Source organism: Nerophis ophidion, linkage group LG10, assembly GCF_033978795.1.
Source record: "Nerophis ophidion isolate RoL-2023_Sa linkage group LG10, RoL_Noph_v1.0, whole genome shotgun sequence".
Lineage (NCBI taxonomy): Eukaryota > Metazoa > Chordata > Actinopteri > Syngnathiformes > Syngnathidae > Nerophis > Nerophis ophidion.
Genome location: NC_084620.1, coordinates 40186806 through 40203789, shown reverse-complemented (window position 1 = coordinate 40203789; position 16984 = coordinate 40186806). Strand labels below are relative to the sequence as shown.

General features: G+C 40.3%; 1 protein-coding gene across 1 annotated transcript in view; it reads right to left on the bottom strand.

Moving 5' to 3' along the window:
* Positions 1-1632, bottom strand: part of kiaa0232 (KIAA0232 ortholog) — a 28777-nt gene extending 27145 nt beyond the window's left edge. The window contains exon 1 of the mRNA XM_061913739.1: positions 1366-1632. The gene's annotated coding sequence lies outside the window, so the exon portion shown is untranslated. The remainder of the gene's footprint in view (positions 1-1365) is intronic.
* Between the last annotated feature and the right edge of the window lie 15352 nt (positions 1633-16984).

Here is a 16984-nt window from a genome sequence, read left to right as displayed (position 1 = left end):
CTCTCTAAGGTTCTCATAGTCATCATTGTCACCGACGTCCCACTGGGTCATTATTGTCACCAATGTCCCACTGGGTGTGAGTTTTCCTACCGAGGATGTCGTGGTGGTTTGTGCAGCCCTTTGAGACACTAGTGATTTAGGGCTATATAAGTAAACATTGATTGATTGATTGATATTAAGGTGGGGGCCGCAAAATAACGTCTCGTGGGCCGCAATTGGCCCACGGGTCTGAGACCCGTGCTGTATAGTGATGAATCCAATAAACATTTGATTTGACTTGACATCAACAACGGGTTGCGCATTTTGCCAATTGTGTGCCATTGGTATTGTGCTTACAACAATGTCAAACTCAAGCTTCCTCCTCCTAAACAACAAAGAGCAGTGACACTACTTCAGGTGTAGTCAACAATCACTCCATGACAACACAACAATCATATTTGGAGAAGTGGCAGTCAAACACTTCCTGTCACGCGCATGTGTTTTGTAGGCTGGTTTACAAAAAAAAGAGCAAATGGAGGCCGGTTCACTCGGATTGGTCGAGCTAGCGGTCAATCAAGTGGGTGACCCATTAGGAGACGTCAAAAGGGGGCAAGATAAGGAGCTTAACTGTGCGAACCTCGGCGTTCCAGCAGTGCAACACTTTAAAATTAAGTAATTAATTCACGAACTTACACCCAATGAGAAGTTACCTCAGCTGGCCTAAACAATAATATATTGCTGACCGACTCTGCATGGCTTTTTGTACGTGCTAGATTTAAACTACCCTGTCCATCTCATAAACTATTTTCGGCTATGGAATACGGTACATTTAGGTAGGGTCATATTTAAACATTGTTAGGATGTCGCGACATAAGCGAACACCACAGCAAGAGTGTAGCAGGACCACCGACCTTTAACGTTAGCCTACAAGCTAAAAGCTTGTCTCGTGCGTTTTGAAAGCAACACAAACGCCACAATTGGTGTAAAGACATGTAAATATTCGATTAAAAACAATGTCGGGACAAGCTTTGAGTAATGTATGGACGTTTTCGAAAGAGGTGACATTTGAGCTCCCGGTGTAGGAGGCGAGCTAGCAAGTGGCGACCTGCTGACATTAGGCCAAGTCGGTCAGTGGAAGCGGGCAACATGGCATCCGAAATGCTGGAGCTCGGAGCGAGCAAGTGCGCGGTCCAGGCGAGACTTTGGCGGGCGGCGTCGTAGTGTCGCTCGGTGTTGTGACCGAAGGGGGAGGCTGAAGCTGGCAGTCCTGACAGTTGCTCTCCCTTCCAATGTGCGCCATGTCGTCAGACAGTCAAGCCAACAACACGTAGAATGGATCACAAAGCCCCCTAAAACACAAATCAACACACAAGCCGGCCCACGTACCTGCTGTAGGCTGAAGAAGGAGAAGACCACCGAAAGGGGAGCGACTAGTTCTCGCCCGCTGCCTTTCGGAGCTGGAGCTCTGGAATCCGCTGCGGTAGCATAGCGTATCATGGACGCCGACAGAAATGGCGCTGTTCTCACCTCCAGTCTCTCGTAGGCTTCGACGAGGAAAACGAAGACATTCGGGCTCAAGTGAGAGGAAGATAGCTCCGTTCGTCGCCGTCTACACGGAGAGCCACAATGGCCGACACAGAAAGCCAGTTTCATGGCGCGCACAGCCCTTCATGCGCCGCCTCCTGAGTTGGTAACTAGGCAACGAGGGCAAACCTCCGCCGTCCTGTCACCAGATACTTGGTCCTTCCGCCGGAGTATTGCATCAGAACCCCAACTAGTACGCCAACACCAGCAGACCCAGAAATACTTTCATTTTCATACTGTATATCAGTGGTTCTCAACCTTTTTTTTTAGTGTTGTACCACCTGTGAACATTTTTTTAATTCAAGTACCCACTAATCAGAGCAAAGCATTTCTGGTTGAAAAAAAGAGATAAAGAAGTAAAATACAGCACTATGTCATCAGTTTCTGACTTATTATAGGCCCACTAAAACCCACTACTACCCACCACACCATCTGATAGTTTATATATCAATGATGAAATATTAACATTGCAACACATGCCAATACGGCCTTTCTAGTTTACCAAATTGCAATTTTAAATTTCCCGTGATTTTTTTCTTGAAAACGTCGCGTAATGATGACGTGTACGCTTGACGTCACGGGCTGTTAGGAAATATGAGCGCTGCACACACACACAGCTAAAAGTCGTCTGCTTTAACTGCATAATTACACAGTATTTTGGAGATCTGTGTTGCTGAATCCTTTGCAATTTGTTCAATTAATATTGGAGATGTCAAAGTAGAAAGATGGAGTTGGGAAGCTTTATCCTTTAGCCACACAAACACACGGTGATTCCTTGTTTAAAATTCACAGAGGTGAAACTTGACTATGGATCACAGCGAACATGGATCCCGACCGAATGTCAACTAGCAGGTTTCAGTGAGAAAATTGTGGTAAAAGTCGTTTCTTACCGGAGATCAGCTGAGCTTGTGCCGCCCATAAAGCTGCCGTCGACTTCCCTGAGACATTGCCGTCACCACACGCGTGGACAAACACCTACGACTATCAGGTACTGTTGAACTCACTAAAACACTAGCAACACAATACAAAGATAAGGAATTTCGCAGAATTATCTTAGTAAATGTGTCTAAAAACATCTGAATCCGTCCCAATGCAATGACGTCTTTTTTTGTGTGTTTTTTTTTCCTAGTCCGTCGCTATCAATATCCTCAAACACAAATCTTTCATCCTCGCTCAAATTAATGGGGAAAGTGTCGTTTTCTCGGTCCGAATAGCTGTTTTTTTTTTTTGGAGGCTCCCATTAAAAACAATGTGAAGATGTGAGGAGCCATCAACATGTGACGTCATCGTCTGCGACTTCCGGTAGAGGCAGGGCTTTTCTGTTAGCAAGCAAAAGTTGCGAACTTTATCGTGGATGTTCTCTACTAAATCCTTTCAGCAAAAATATGGCAATATCGCAAAATGATCAAGTATGACACAAAGAATGGATCTGCTATCCCCGTTTAAATAAGAAAATCTCATTTCAGAAGGCCTTTAAGGTGTATAACAGTGCAAAATATTGCTCATTTTTAGTGGTCTTTCTTGAACTATTTGGGAAAAAAGATATAAAAATAACTAAAAACTTGTTGAAAAATAAACAAGTGATTCAATTGTAAATAAAGATTTCTACACATAGAAGTAATCATCAACTTAGAGTGCCCTCTTTGGGGATTGTAATAGAGATCCATCTGGATTCATGAACTTAATTCTAAACATTTCTTCACAAAAAAATGAATCTTTAACATCAATATTTATGGAACATGTCCACAAAAAATCTAGCTGTCAACACTGAATATTGAATTGTTGCATTTCTTTTCACAGTTTAATAACTTACATTCATATTTTGTTGAAGTATTATTCAATACATATATTTATAAAGGATTTTTGAATTGTTGCTATTTTTAGAATATTTTTAAAACATCTCACGTACCCCTTGGCATACCTTCAAGTATCTCCAGGGGTATGCGCACCCCCATTTGAGAACCATTGCTTTATATTGACATTTTCAAATAATTCAAAACATTTTATGTATATGATATTTTGGTAACACTTTATTATGGGGAACATGTTCACCATTATTAGTTGCTTATTAACATGCAAATTAGTAACATATTGGCTCCATCCATCCATCCATTTTCTACGGCTTATTCCCTTCGGGGTCGCGGGGGGCGCTGGTGCCTATCTCAGCTACAATCGGGCGGAAGGCGGTGTACACCCTGGACATATCGCCACATCGCAGGGCCAACACAGATAGACGGACAACATTCACACTCATATTCACACACTAGGGCCAAATTACTTCTTAATTAGTAATTATTAAGTACATATTAATGCCTTTTTCTACATGGCCTAATCATACAACCCTAACCCTAACCCGGGTTATGCCTGGGCGATAGCGCTTGGTTGGTAGAGTGGCCGTGCCAGCAACTTGAGGGTTGCAGGTTCGATCTCCGCTTCCGCTATCCTAGTCACTGCCGTTGTGTCCTTGGGCAAGACACTTTACCCACCTACTCCCAGTGCCACCCACACTGGTTTAAGTGTAACTTAGATATTGGTATTCACTATGTAAAGTGCTTTGAGTCACTAGAGAAAAAACGCTATTTAAATATAACTCACACACTTCACTAACCCGAACCAAATAACTCTAAGTCTTTGTTACTTACAAATATGTTCCCCTAGTGTCCAAATAACTCTAAATTAAATCTTTGTTACCTAAAATATGTTCCCCATACTAAAGTGTAACCGAGATTTTTTATGCTGCAGCTGTTACATATACTGTACTATTTATTGTACCTGGTTAATTGTTATGTATTGTATATATTAGTGTTTTGTGCCTCGGCACACTAGTGTGCCGTTGGAGATTATGTAATTTCACTGAATTGGATAAAAATATTTTTTGCAAATCAGTATTTATAATCCGAAAATAATGTGCCGTTGTTGAGTGTCTGTACTGTCTAAAGCACGGCAGAATAACCGTGTAATACTCTTTCATATCAGTAGGTGGCAGCAGGTAGCTAATTGCTTCTTAGAAGTCGGGAACATGGTTCGTTGAGATCACAATATGCAGGCGACAGCAGGAGGCAAAGTGCAGGTAAAAAGGTATCTAACGCTTATACCAAAAATAGACAAAAGGCGAGTGCCACTAAGAATAGGCATTGAAGCTGAGGGATGGCGATGCAAAATTAAACTAAAACTGAACTGGCTGCAAAGTAAACAAAAACAGAACGCTGGACGACAGCAAAGACTTACAGCGCATGGGGCAGACGGTGTCCACAAAGTACATCCGTACATGACATGACAATCAACAATGTCCCCACAAATAAGGATAGCAGCCACACAACTTAAATAGCTTTGATTGGCAAAACAAAGCAGGTGCGGGAAATAGCGTTCAAGAAAGACATGAAACTGCCGCAGGAAAATACCAACAAAACAGGAAAAGCCGCCAAAATAGGAGCACGAGTCTTGTGCTCCTATTTTGGCGGTTGTTATGGTTTGAATGGTTGTTATGGTTTGAATTCATATCCAACAATTGCAAAAACAACTTTTTATTGTCGATATCGGCTGCTGAGTTTCATTTTTCAATAATTTCTGCTGATGTTTTGCCTCGGGATTTTTTTCAATGAAGAAAATGTGCCTTGGCTAAGAAAAGGTTGAAAAACATTGGTATATATTATATACAAATATAATGTATCAGTATACATGATATACTGTATAAATACTAAATATTACATATCAATCAATCATCCATCCATCCATCCATCCATCCATCATCTTCCGCTTATCCGAGGTCGGGTCGCGGGGGCAACAGCCTAAGCAGGGAAACCCAGACTTCCCTCTCCCCAGCCACTTCGTCTAGCTCTTCCCGGGGGATCCCGAGGCGTTCCCAGGCCAGCCGGGAGACATAGTCTTCCCAACAAATCAATCAATCAATCAATGTTTATTTATATAGCCCTAAATCACAAGTGCCTCGAAGGGCTGCACAAGCCACAATGACATCCTTGGTTCAGAGCCCACAAAAGGGCAATGAAATACTCACAACCCAGTGGGACGTCAATGTGGATGACTATGAGAAACCTTGGGGAGGACCGCTGATGTGGGTGAGTCCCCTCCCCCCAGGTGAGATGGGATGCAATGGACGTCGAGTGGGTCTGACGTAATATTGTGAAAGACCAGTCCATAGTGAATCCAACATAACAGTGAGAGTCCAGTCCATAGTGGGGCCATCAGGAGACCATCCCGAGCGGAGACGGGTCCACAGCGCAGAGATGTCCCCAACCGATGCACAGGCGAACGGTCCACCTCCGGGTCCCGACTCTGGACAGCCAGCACTTCATCCATGGCCACTGGACCTGTGCCACCCCTCCTCAAGGAAGAGGGGGGCAGAGGAGAAAAGAAAATAAACGGCAGATCAACTGGTCCGAAAAGGGGCTCTGTTTAAAGGCTAGAGTATACCAATGAGTTTTAAGATGGGACTTAAATGCTTCTACTGAGGTAGCATCTCTAACTGACGAGGAAGGCATTCCAGAGTACTGGAGCCCCAATGGAAAACGCTCTATAGCCCGCAGACTTTTTTTTGGATTTGGGAATCACTAATAAGCTGGAGTTCTTAGAACGCAGATTTCTTGCCGGGACATATGGTGCAATACAATCAGCAAAATAGGATGGCGCTTAACCATGTAGTATTTTATACATAAGTAGTAAAACCTTTAAGTCACATCTTAAGTGCACAGGAAGCCAGTGCCGGTGAGCCAGTATAGGTATATAACTATATACTGTATGTATATAGGTATATACAGTATAAGCGTAATACAATCAAACTTTCTTGTTCTTTTCAAAAGTCTAGCAGCTGCATTTTGTACCAACTGTAATCTTTTAGTACTAGACATAGGGAGACCCGAAAATAATACGTTACAGTAATCGAGACGAGACGTAACAAACGCAAGAATAATGATCTCAGCGTCGCTTGTGCACAAAGTGGAATAAATTTTAGCGATATGTAATAAAAATATATACAAACCCCGTTTCCATATGAGTTGGGAAATTGTGTTAGATGTAAATATAAACGGAATACAATGATTTTCAAATCCTTTTCAACCCATATTCGGTTGAATATGCTAGAAAGACAACATATTTGATGTTCAAACGCATAAACTTTATTTTTTTTTTTGCAAATAATAATTTACTTTGAATTTCATGGCTGCAACACGTGCCAAAGTAGTTGGGAAAGGGCATGTTCACCACTGTTACATCACCTTTTCTTTTAACAACACTCAATAAACGTTTGGGAACTGAGGAAACTAATTGTTGAAGGTTTGAGAGTGGAATTCTTTCCCATTCTTGTTTCATGTAGAGCTTCAGTCGTTCAACAGTCCGGGGTCTCCCCTGTCGTATTTTACGCTTCATTATGCACCACACACTTTGGATGGGAGACAGGTCTGGACTGCAGGCGGGCCAGGAAAGTATCCGCACTCTTTTTTTACGAAGCCACGCTGTTGTAACACGTGCTGAATTTGGCTTAGCATTGTCTTGTTGAAATAAAAAAGACGCCGCTTAGGTGGGAGCATATGTTGTTCCAAAACCTGTATGTACCTTTCAGCATAAATGCTGCCTTCACAGATGTGTAAGTTACCCATGCCTTGGGCACTAATGCACCCCCATACCATCACAAATGCTGGCTTTTGAACTTTGCGTCGATAACAGTCTGGATGGTTCGCTTCCCCTTTGGTCCGGATGACACGATGTCGAATATTTCCAAAATAAATTTGAAATGTGGACTCGTCAGACCACAGAACACTTTTACACTTTGCATCAGTCCATCAGTCCGGCGGCGTTTCTGGATGTTGTTGATAAATGGCTTTCGCTTTGCATAGCAGAGCTTTAACTTGCACTTACAGATGTAGCGACAAGTTGTGTTTAGTGAAAGTAGTTTTCTGAAGTGTTCCTGAGCCCATGTGGTGATATTCTTTCGAGGTTGATGTCGGTTGTGGGATGTTCCATATAAGTATTTGATGAGCATTCCTCACCTTTATCAGTATTTATTGCCACCTTTCCCAACTTCTTTGTCACGTGTTGCTGGCATCAAATCCTAAAGTTAATGATTATTTGCACAAAAATTTTTTTTTATCAGTTTGAACATCAAATATGTTGTCTTTGTAGCATATTTAACTGAATATGGGTTGAAAAGGATTTGCAAATCATTGTATTCCTTTTTATATTTACATCTAACACAATTTCCCAACTCATATGGAAACGGGGTTTGTATATTATATTATATATTGCTACTACGGTATATTTTTGTCTACTTTATACCTGTATTATCCTTTCCATCCTTTGTAACTGGCCTACTGTGTGGAACAATTTCCCTTGTGGATCATTAAAGTTTGTCTAAGTTTAAGTCTAAGACAAAATCTTACGTATAAACAAAGTCGTTGTCAAGCTCATGCAAACAGCACCTTTATGCAGACAATAATGTAAAAAATACAATGAATCCCAAATCATTGTTTTTACACTTTTACATGCAGCAATTTCAGCTTTTGTTGTGTTTTCACCCCACGGTGTCAGCCAGTGTTATTGCCGCAGCGTTTGTTTGTCTTTTAACTTGGAGCTAATTATACAGCCTTACCTAGAAGTCTCCAGACAATTCCCGTGCAACTACAACGGCAACATTTCTGCACTCGTCATTCCTTATGGGACTATTTTTGTAACAGCCGTCTTGGTTACTTAGCGCTACATTTTTTTCTTGGAGAAGCAGTGCGAGTCATCTGGCACGTGGACTTCACGTGACTTCTGGGAGTGGTCACATGACCTTATAGGAACCCTGTGAGTCCAGGCTTATTTTGCAGCTGTTTGCGCTCGTAGCAGCATGACGGGACGTTTTATTGCAGAATTAATGCAATGAATGAAATGTGGTGTAACAGTGTGTGTGTACAAAAGAAGGATATGGACATGAAGGGCCTGTTTTGATTGTCCCAGCTGTAAAAATTGATCACAAAGCTAAGATTCCCCCGGGGCCTGTCACCACAGTAACAATTATTGACTTGTGTGTCTGATCTCTAGCATCCGGAGTTCTGCAGCCAAAGGCCAAACATGTTATTGATCATTTGCAACACACACAGGACTGATTGGGAAACGTGGGCTTTCACACCCAATATACACACACCGCAAAACAAAATCACATTCATCATTTTCTATCTGTGTCTCGTCTACGAGATGAAGCACAGCGTCCTCATTGGGCCGTGTTAAGTTAAAGAAGGTGACCAATGACGCGGTTGAAATCCTCTCAGGGCTCGCTGACAGGCCTCTTGCCGGTTTTGCTCCAAACACAGCGACACAAAAACCTCTGTGTTTGCCAACATGGCTTCTGTACTGTAGGTAAGTCATGTTTGTCATTGTGGGATCGAATAGTTTCTGTTCAAAACGTAAACAGTCCAGATTTCTCCTTAATGAGATTTGAATTTAAAATGTTTTATAAGGTGTTAGACATAATCAGCAGGGGTTTGATTACCGTGGTACCTCAGCCTAAGGCTAAGTCTACACTAGTGTTGTAACGATCCCAATATTTTGGTACTAAAATTATTTTGATACTTTTTGGTACTTTTCTAAATATAGGTCACCACAAAAAATGGCATTATTGGCTTTTTTTTTAACAAAAAATAGCATTTTTGGCTTTATTTCAACAAAAAATCTTAGGGTACATTAAACATACATTTCTTATTGCAGTTAAGTCCTTAAATAAAATAGTGGACGTACAACACAAGTTGTCTTTTATTAGTAAGTAAACAAACAAAGGCTCCTAATAAGTCTACTGACATATGCAGTAACATTGTGTCATTACTCATTGTATTATTTTGTCAACATTATTAAGGACAAGTGTTAGAAAATTAATTATTAATGTACTTGTTCATTTACTGTTAATATCTGCTTACTTTCTCTTTTAACATGTTCTATCTATGTAATAATTACTTAATCTTCTGTTGTTTGATGCTTAATTAGTTTTGGATGATACCACAAATTTGGGTATCAATCCGATACCAAGTCATTCCAGGATCAGACGTTGGTCATATTCAAAGTCCTCATGTGTCCAGGGACATATTTCCAGAGTTTATAAACATAACATACATTTTTAAAAAACAACAGAAGATGTTGTGATGCCAAAAAATATCAATGTAATCATAGTAGTGTCGACTAGATACATGCCTGTACCTGGTATCATTACAGTGGATGTCAGGTGTAGATCCACCAATGGCGTTTGTTTACATTTTGACGCCGGTGAACTACGGTGTTGTGAAGCATGTTTAGCTATTCCTCGTTCTGCAGGGATGATACGTGTAAGAAACTTACTTTATTTGTCACCATGAAGGCGAGGATTAGTGATTCAGAAGTAGCTAAAACACTTGGCTGGGCGTTAGCCGATAGCTAGCTATGTCTTTAAGCACCTCTTCCTGGGGCATTTCAGTGATACAACTTCACCTTTATTGTCAAATTTTAAGCCAAAATGCGTCCGTTCTCCCATTTCTGTCTATAAACTGTCTGCTTGTAAGTACTCCATGATTGTGCACTGCCGAACATGCTCTTCTGCTCGTAAAACCAGCTATGTCACAATGTGACGACAGCATGCCGTCATGTCCATTGAAAAAAAAATAGATCTAGTGTTTTTCAAAGGGAGTATAGTGCCGTTTTTGATTAATTAGTTTCGCTGTACTGTATTAGTACCGGTATACCGTACAGCCCTAGTTCTTACTCGCTAGCATTAGCATATAGCTATAGACATAAATTTGTTTATCCCAAACATGGGAAGGAAAAATGTGAGTATGAAGGACAGCGCTGGGAAGAACTGAATGATATTTCATTAAATTTGAAGAAGAAAATCATACAAAACATGACAGAGTGGGGAGTCAACTTGGTGAAGCACTGCTAGTCAGCACTATACTGGAGCAGAATAAGTCGAAAATAGCAGCCAAACATGTTAAAACAATATCCAAACGGCAAATATTTTTTGATGAATATATGGAGAAGCTGCTGATTGTGTGTTTGATAGAAAAATATTGTCATTAATATTAAATTTCTTCATACTGTTCGAATAATTTTTTCTAAGTTGTCACAAAAACTTTGTGTTGAAATGAGTTCCAAGCGAGAAGACCAAAAGCTGTCTTTGAACTACCAAGAAGAAGGCTCGTAAAACTCCACTGTGTAGGGGGGAAGCAACATGAAGGTGTTTCTGTTTCTTTCAAGTATTGTAATCAACTGAAAGATATTTTTTTAACCCAAGAACTACAAAGCGGAGAGAAGACAGGATCTGCCCAAGTTCCAGATGACGTCTTTTTGAACTGTTTTATTAACCTCTTTTTGAACTCTTTTACAAACCTCTTCTTTGAACTGTTTTACGACCTTTTTTGTAAACTGTTTACGACCCCGTCCCTTTGGAAGCAGCTGTTGACATGTGGTCAGAGAAAGTCCAAATAAAGGATGAGGCATACAATCTTTCGCCAGAGCGTGGGTGACACTGTAAGAGGTTACAGGTTGACACATTTCTCCTCAAATTGAGCAAAATGTAATACTGTCTCTGTTTAATTCTTTGCTACTTGTCTTGTTTAATAGATGTCTTCAGTGTTTTAACCTGATACATACAACTGCTGTAAATGTTTGTAGTACATTGCATTGTACTGTATTTTTCCAAAATATATCTTATCTCAAAGTTTGTTTTTATTTTTAAAAGCATGTTCTTACGTGTTAAAATTGTATTGTTTGGGAGCTCAAGCAGCAATTAAAACGATTTAATTTAATTTCAATAGGAGATGCTGATTTGAGATACAAGTGTTTTGAGTTAAGAGCTCCCTCACCGAACAAATTCGGCTCGTAAGTTGTATTTCGTTTTTTTCAACCCTTTAAAAAGGCCAGTAGCTTACATAACTCCACTGGTTTTCGTGAGGGGAAAAAACAGAACTGTGTTCAACATGTTTTCTACATATACACAATTACACAACAAGAGTCACACAGAGGCAGGAAACGGTAAAAAAAAAAGAAAAAAAGAAAAGCTGAAAGCTTTGAATGGGAAAAGATACCGCACCACCTTGTGGTGGATAAGTCTAAAAATCAAATTAAAAACTAGTCGTCGCATGTTAAAATTCAAACAAAGTATTGAATTAGCTAACGCAATCAAAACTTACATAATGGTACATCTTTAATAATAACAATAATTATAATATTACCAGGCTTCACGGTGGCAGAGGGGTTAGTGCGTCTGTGTGGAGTTTGCATGTCCTCCCCGTGAATGCGTGGGTTCCCTCCGGGTACTCCGGCTTCCTCCCACTTCCAAAGACATGCACCTGGGGATAAGTTGATTGACAACACTAAATTGGCCCTAGTGTGTGAATGTGAGTGTGAATGTTGTCTGTCTGTGTTGGCCCTGCGATGAGGTGGCGACTTGTCCAGGGTGTACCCCGCCTTCCGCCCGATTGTAGCTGCGATAGGCGCCAGCGCCCCCCGCGACCCCGAAAGGGAATAAGCGGTAGTAAATGGATGGATGGATAATATTACCATATTTTTCGGACTATAAGGCGCACTTAAAATCCTTTCATTTTCTCAGAAATCGACAGTGCGCCTCATAACCCGGTGCGCCTAATACGGCATAAGTCTGGTTGTGCTTACCGACCTTGAAGCAATTTTATTTGGTACATGGTGTAATGATAAGTGTGAAAAGTAGACGCGCGGGTGCACCTTTTGTATGAAAATAGACCTGAATAGACCCGCTCATCAAGAGTGCGCCTTATATTCCGGTGCACCCTATGGTCCAAAAATACAGTAATTTTAAAAAAAATACCCAACTTCACCTTACAGGCATTAAACATACTCACAATTCACCATCAAATATAACTCTTCATTAGTGTTACCACTTGTGATTAATTTAAGTAACAGAGACAGTTGATGAATAGTCTCGGTCAAATCAATGTACTAAATCGGCATTAAAAAAAATACTGTCAAAAGGTGTTACATTTCAGTTGAACTGTCAAGTTTACAAAGGTGAGGCGGGTTTATCGACCTTAAAGTGTCTCGGTGACGCACCTCCTCGCAGACGAGACATGAGACAAACAAGCGACACGCTTTACTGCAGACAGACCAGTTTGCTTTCAGTTTAACCTTTTCAAATCATAACAATGCTTTGGTTTTGTTTACCACTGCCAAATACAAGTACAATGCAAATAAAACAGTATAATCGTCCGTGTAAACCAGGGGTGTCAAACGTACGGCTCGAGGGCTGGATCAGGCCCGCGAACAGGTTTTATCTGGCCCACTGGATGAGTTTGCTAAGTGCAAATCCATCCATCCATCCATTTTCTACCGCTTATTCCCTTTCGGGGTCGCGGGGGGCACTGGCGCCTATCTCAGCTACAATCGGGCGGAAGGCAGGGTACACCCTGGACAAGTCGCCACCTCATCGTATTAACCTGAAATTTTGATTGAAATAAACTGCTGTTCTAAATGTGTCCACTAGATGTCGCGATAGCAATTCTTTGTATCTTTGTAGATGATGCTACATATGTACAAAATAAACCACATGATGTTAGTACATCAGTCGAGGAAAATGATCAAACTACATAGATAACATCCGGTAGTAGGATTTTTTTTTTCATGGATGCCCCTGCTTATTTCAGCAAGATAATGCCAAGCCACATTCAGCACGTGTTACAACAGCATGGCTTCGTAAAAAAAAGAGTGCAGGTACTTTCCTGGCCCGCATGCAGTCCAGACCTGTCTCCCATCAAAAATGTGTGGCGCATTATGAAGCGTAAAATATGACAGTGGAGACCCCGGACGTTTGAACAACTGAAGCTCTACATAAAACAAGAATGGGAAAGAATTCCACTTTCAAAGCTTCAACAATTACTTTCCTCAGTTCCCAAACGTTTATTGAGTGTTGTTAAAAGAAAAAGTGATATAACACATTGGTGAACATGCCCTTTCCCAACTACTTTGTCACGTGTTGCAGCCATGAAATTCTAAGTTAATTATTATTAGCAAAAAAAATAAAATAAGTTTATGAGTTTGAACATCAAATATCTTGTCTTTGTAGTGCATTCAATTGAATATGGGTTGAAGAGGATTTGCAAATCATTCTATTCCCTTTATATTTACATCTAACACAATTTCCCAACTCATATGTAAACAGGGTTTGTAAAATGAGGCATGCATACATCTCGTATATCTACTCTTTTCTGCACTCTTGCAAACCATCTGTGCTACCGAGAAATCGCTGACTAATGGATGTCAGCTGTTTGTTGTCAATGAAACAAAGCAGCTTCTACTCCAAAAGTATAAAAATAAATGTTTACTGATGAGATCGGACCACGGACAAGACCTGAGGCTTCTCTTGATGATAAACAAGGCTCAAAGTCTCCTTGTCATGTGATTCCTTCCGAATAAGAGAACCCTTCATGGCTGGTAATGATGTCACAGTCAGAGTGGCGGGGGTGGATTGCGACACATGGTCTTATCAGCACGTTACAGGCGCTCGTTTCGGTTCTTACTTTAGCAAGTACACCTATTTTTCAAGTGCAATGTGATCACTCCCAGGCTTTTTTTGGTGGAATCGGGGACCTCTTAGAACATTCTGAGCTATGTATGTAGGTCAAAGGTTGTATAAGCGGGGCCTTTGTTCACTTAGAGTTTGCCTTCCTTGTTAGCCTGAGCTCCCTCCCAGTCGTGTTGCACAAACAGGAACGATACGGTCAAAACGTGATGTCAACGGAAAAAACACAGGTGTACAGAGAGACTTAAAATAACCTTTGCAACAGCAGCTAAAGAGGAATGTGCATGCCACGCTGTCAGCTGATCCGACAGGTTTGAAGGTGCAGGTGACGCCTGTCTTTGTTTGGTTAATGACACAGATGTAATATTTCACTAATTAGTCACAAAGACATCGGTTTGTATTTGTTTCGAGTAGGCAAACTCTTTTTTTTTTTTTCCACAATCACCTGTATCTCAGTGAATCATGGCCAGCCAGAGGAAGAACATTTAAGGGGAAGCATGTTGAGTCAAACTTTTACAGAGGAGAGAAGAAGTGATGTGATGCTGTAGTCCAGGAGTGTCAAAGGTACGTCCCGCTGGCAGTGGCGGAGCTAGACTTTTATCCTTGGGGTGGCCAAGGCTATTTCAGGGGGTCCACAGACTATAAAAAAAATGTTCTTGACTTATCAATTACAATTGGAGCGGCAAATGTTGAAATGTACATACTAAGCACACAGGAGATGAGATTTATGTATATATAATTTGCAGTTTATTAACAATGCAGAAAATGTAAAACACAACTTGGCAACTTAATTACTGAACTGAGCATGTGACTGTTTTTGTCCATGCTCTGACCTGGTGAAGATGGGCTGTGCTGTGTTGTGAGTTCTCTCTCCCGACTAGTCCCAGGAAGGGAGCTGCCATCTTTTTCTTCTGTGTCTAATGGAACTACATTGTATAAAAATGAAAATACTAGTGTAAGCAAAATTAACATACAACCACCATCAAAAAACAACACACATCAGTAACCAACACTTCAGAACATCTAAAAATAAACTTAGGGGTTCCTACACGTTTGAAATTTCCAGACCCTAATTTGCAGAATTCTCAGTAAAAAAAATAATCAAAAAAATAATCCAATAATTTGTGACATTTGAGATGAGTGTATCATGTGAATAAATTATGCAATTCATCATGGAAATCATTTGTTATCATTATTGAATTTGTATGCCATTAAGTCACCAAATTATTTCCAGAAGATTGTAGATAGTGTATGCAAAATAATTAACCCACAAATCTTAAAATAACCCAGATAAGTATAAATATATTTCCATACAATTGTTTCCATCTTCCATATTACTACAGACCTGGAAATGTAGAAATTCCAAACTTTCCATACTAGCGTAGGAACCCTGTAACTTAAAATTACTTAAGTGTGCATGTGACTGTTTCTATGCTCTGACCTGGTGATGATGGCCTGTGTGCATCACATTCTCTCTCCTCCTGACTCGTCCCAGGATGGGAGCTGCCAGGACTGCTGGCAGACCTGAATCCTGGCTGTTTGTCTGCCTCATCTTTTCCTGACCCTGACTTGCTTCTTTTTAAAAAGAGGTCATAGATATTCTCCCCCTGCCTTTTCATTCTCAACTGACCCTATGAAAAAATAAGCCAGTCTGGTTAACGTTACTCCAGGCATCACTTACAATCACACAGTGTTATTAAATCTCCACTTCAAGCCTAAAACATGTCTGGGCAAATAAACCACTGTAGACCTAAGTTTAATATTCAGACTTTTCAGTTACAGCAGGCTAACTACCATGAGAACGTTACGTTACAACAGAGCATGAAACAGCTAGCTGGCTGGCTGATTCTCCGCTAGGTTCATTCCTCTAGAACAGTGGTTCTCAACCTTTTTTTAGTGATGTACCCCCTGTGAATATTTTTTTAATTCAAGTACCCCTTAATCAGAGCAAAGCATTTTTGTTTAAAAAAAATAGATACAGAAGTAAAACACAACACTATGTCATCAGTTTCTGATTTATTAAATTGTATAAGAGTGCAAAATATTGCTCATTTGTAGTGGCTTTTCTTGAACTCTTTGGGGAAAAAAAGATATAAAAATAACTAAAAACTTGTTGAAAAATAAACAAGTGTTCAATTATAAATAAAGATTTCTACACATAGAAGTAATCATCAACTTAAAGTGCCCTCTTTGGGGATTGGAATAGAGATCCATCTGGATTCATGAACTTAATTCTAAACATTTTTTCACAAAAAAAAAGAAATCTTTAACATCAATATTTATGTAACATGTCCACAAAAAATCTAGCTGTCAACACTGAATATTGCATTGTTGCATTTCTTTTCACAGTTTATGAACTTACATAAATTTTTTGTTGAAGTATTATTCAATAAATACATTTATAAAGGATTTTTGAATTGTTGCTATCTTTAGAATATTTTCAAAAAATCTCAAGTACCCCTTGGCATACCTACAAGTACCCCCAGGGGTACGCATACCCCCATTTGAGAACCACTGCTCTAGAATCATTGGAGAAACACGTAAATATAAATAGCGACCCAAATGAATTAAACGAGACGTTAGCGGCTGTTGTTAGCAAGACGCCATGAAATGTAACATTAACGTTTGCTTGATGCCGTGGCTCTCTGCTTGTAGAAAAAAAAACACTTCTATCTACAAAAGTTATTTTAAATAGTGACTCATTAGGACACCACCGTAAAACTTAACCTTCTCGTCGTAAAGTATCCTTCTTTTTCTTTGTAGCTTCGTTGATCTCCGGCTCTCCGGTCTCCAGCAACGATAAGCGACTCCAATTTAAATCTTCCTCTTCTTCAGTGGCGATTCTTCTTCTCCCCTAATGAACGTGGCTCGCAAGGCTTTGTGGTACATAGCGCCAACTACTGTACGGGAGGGACT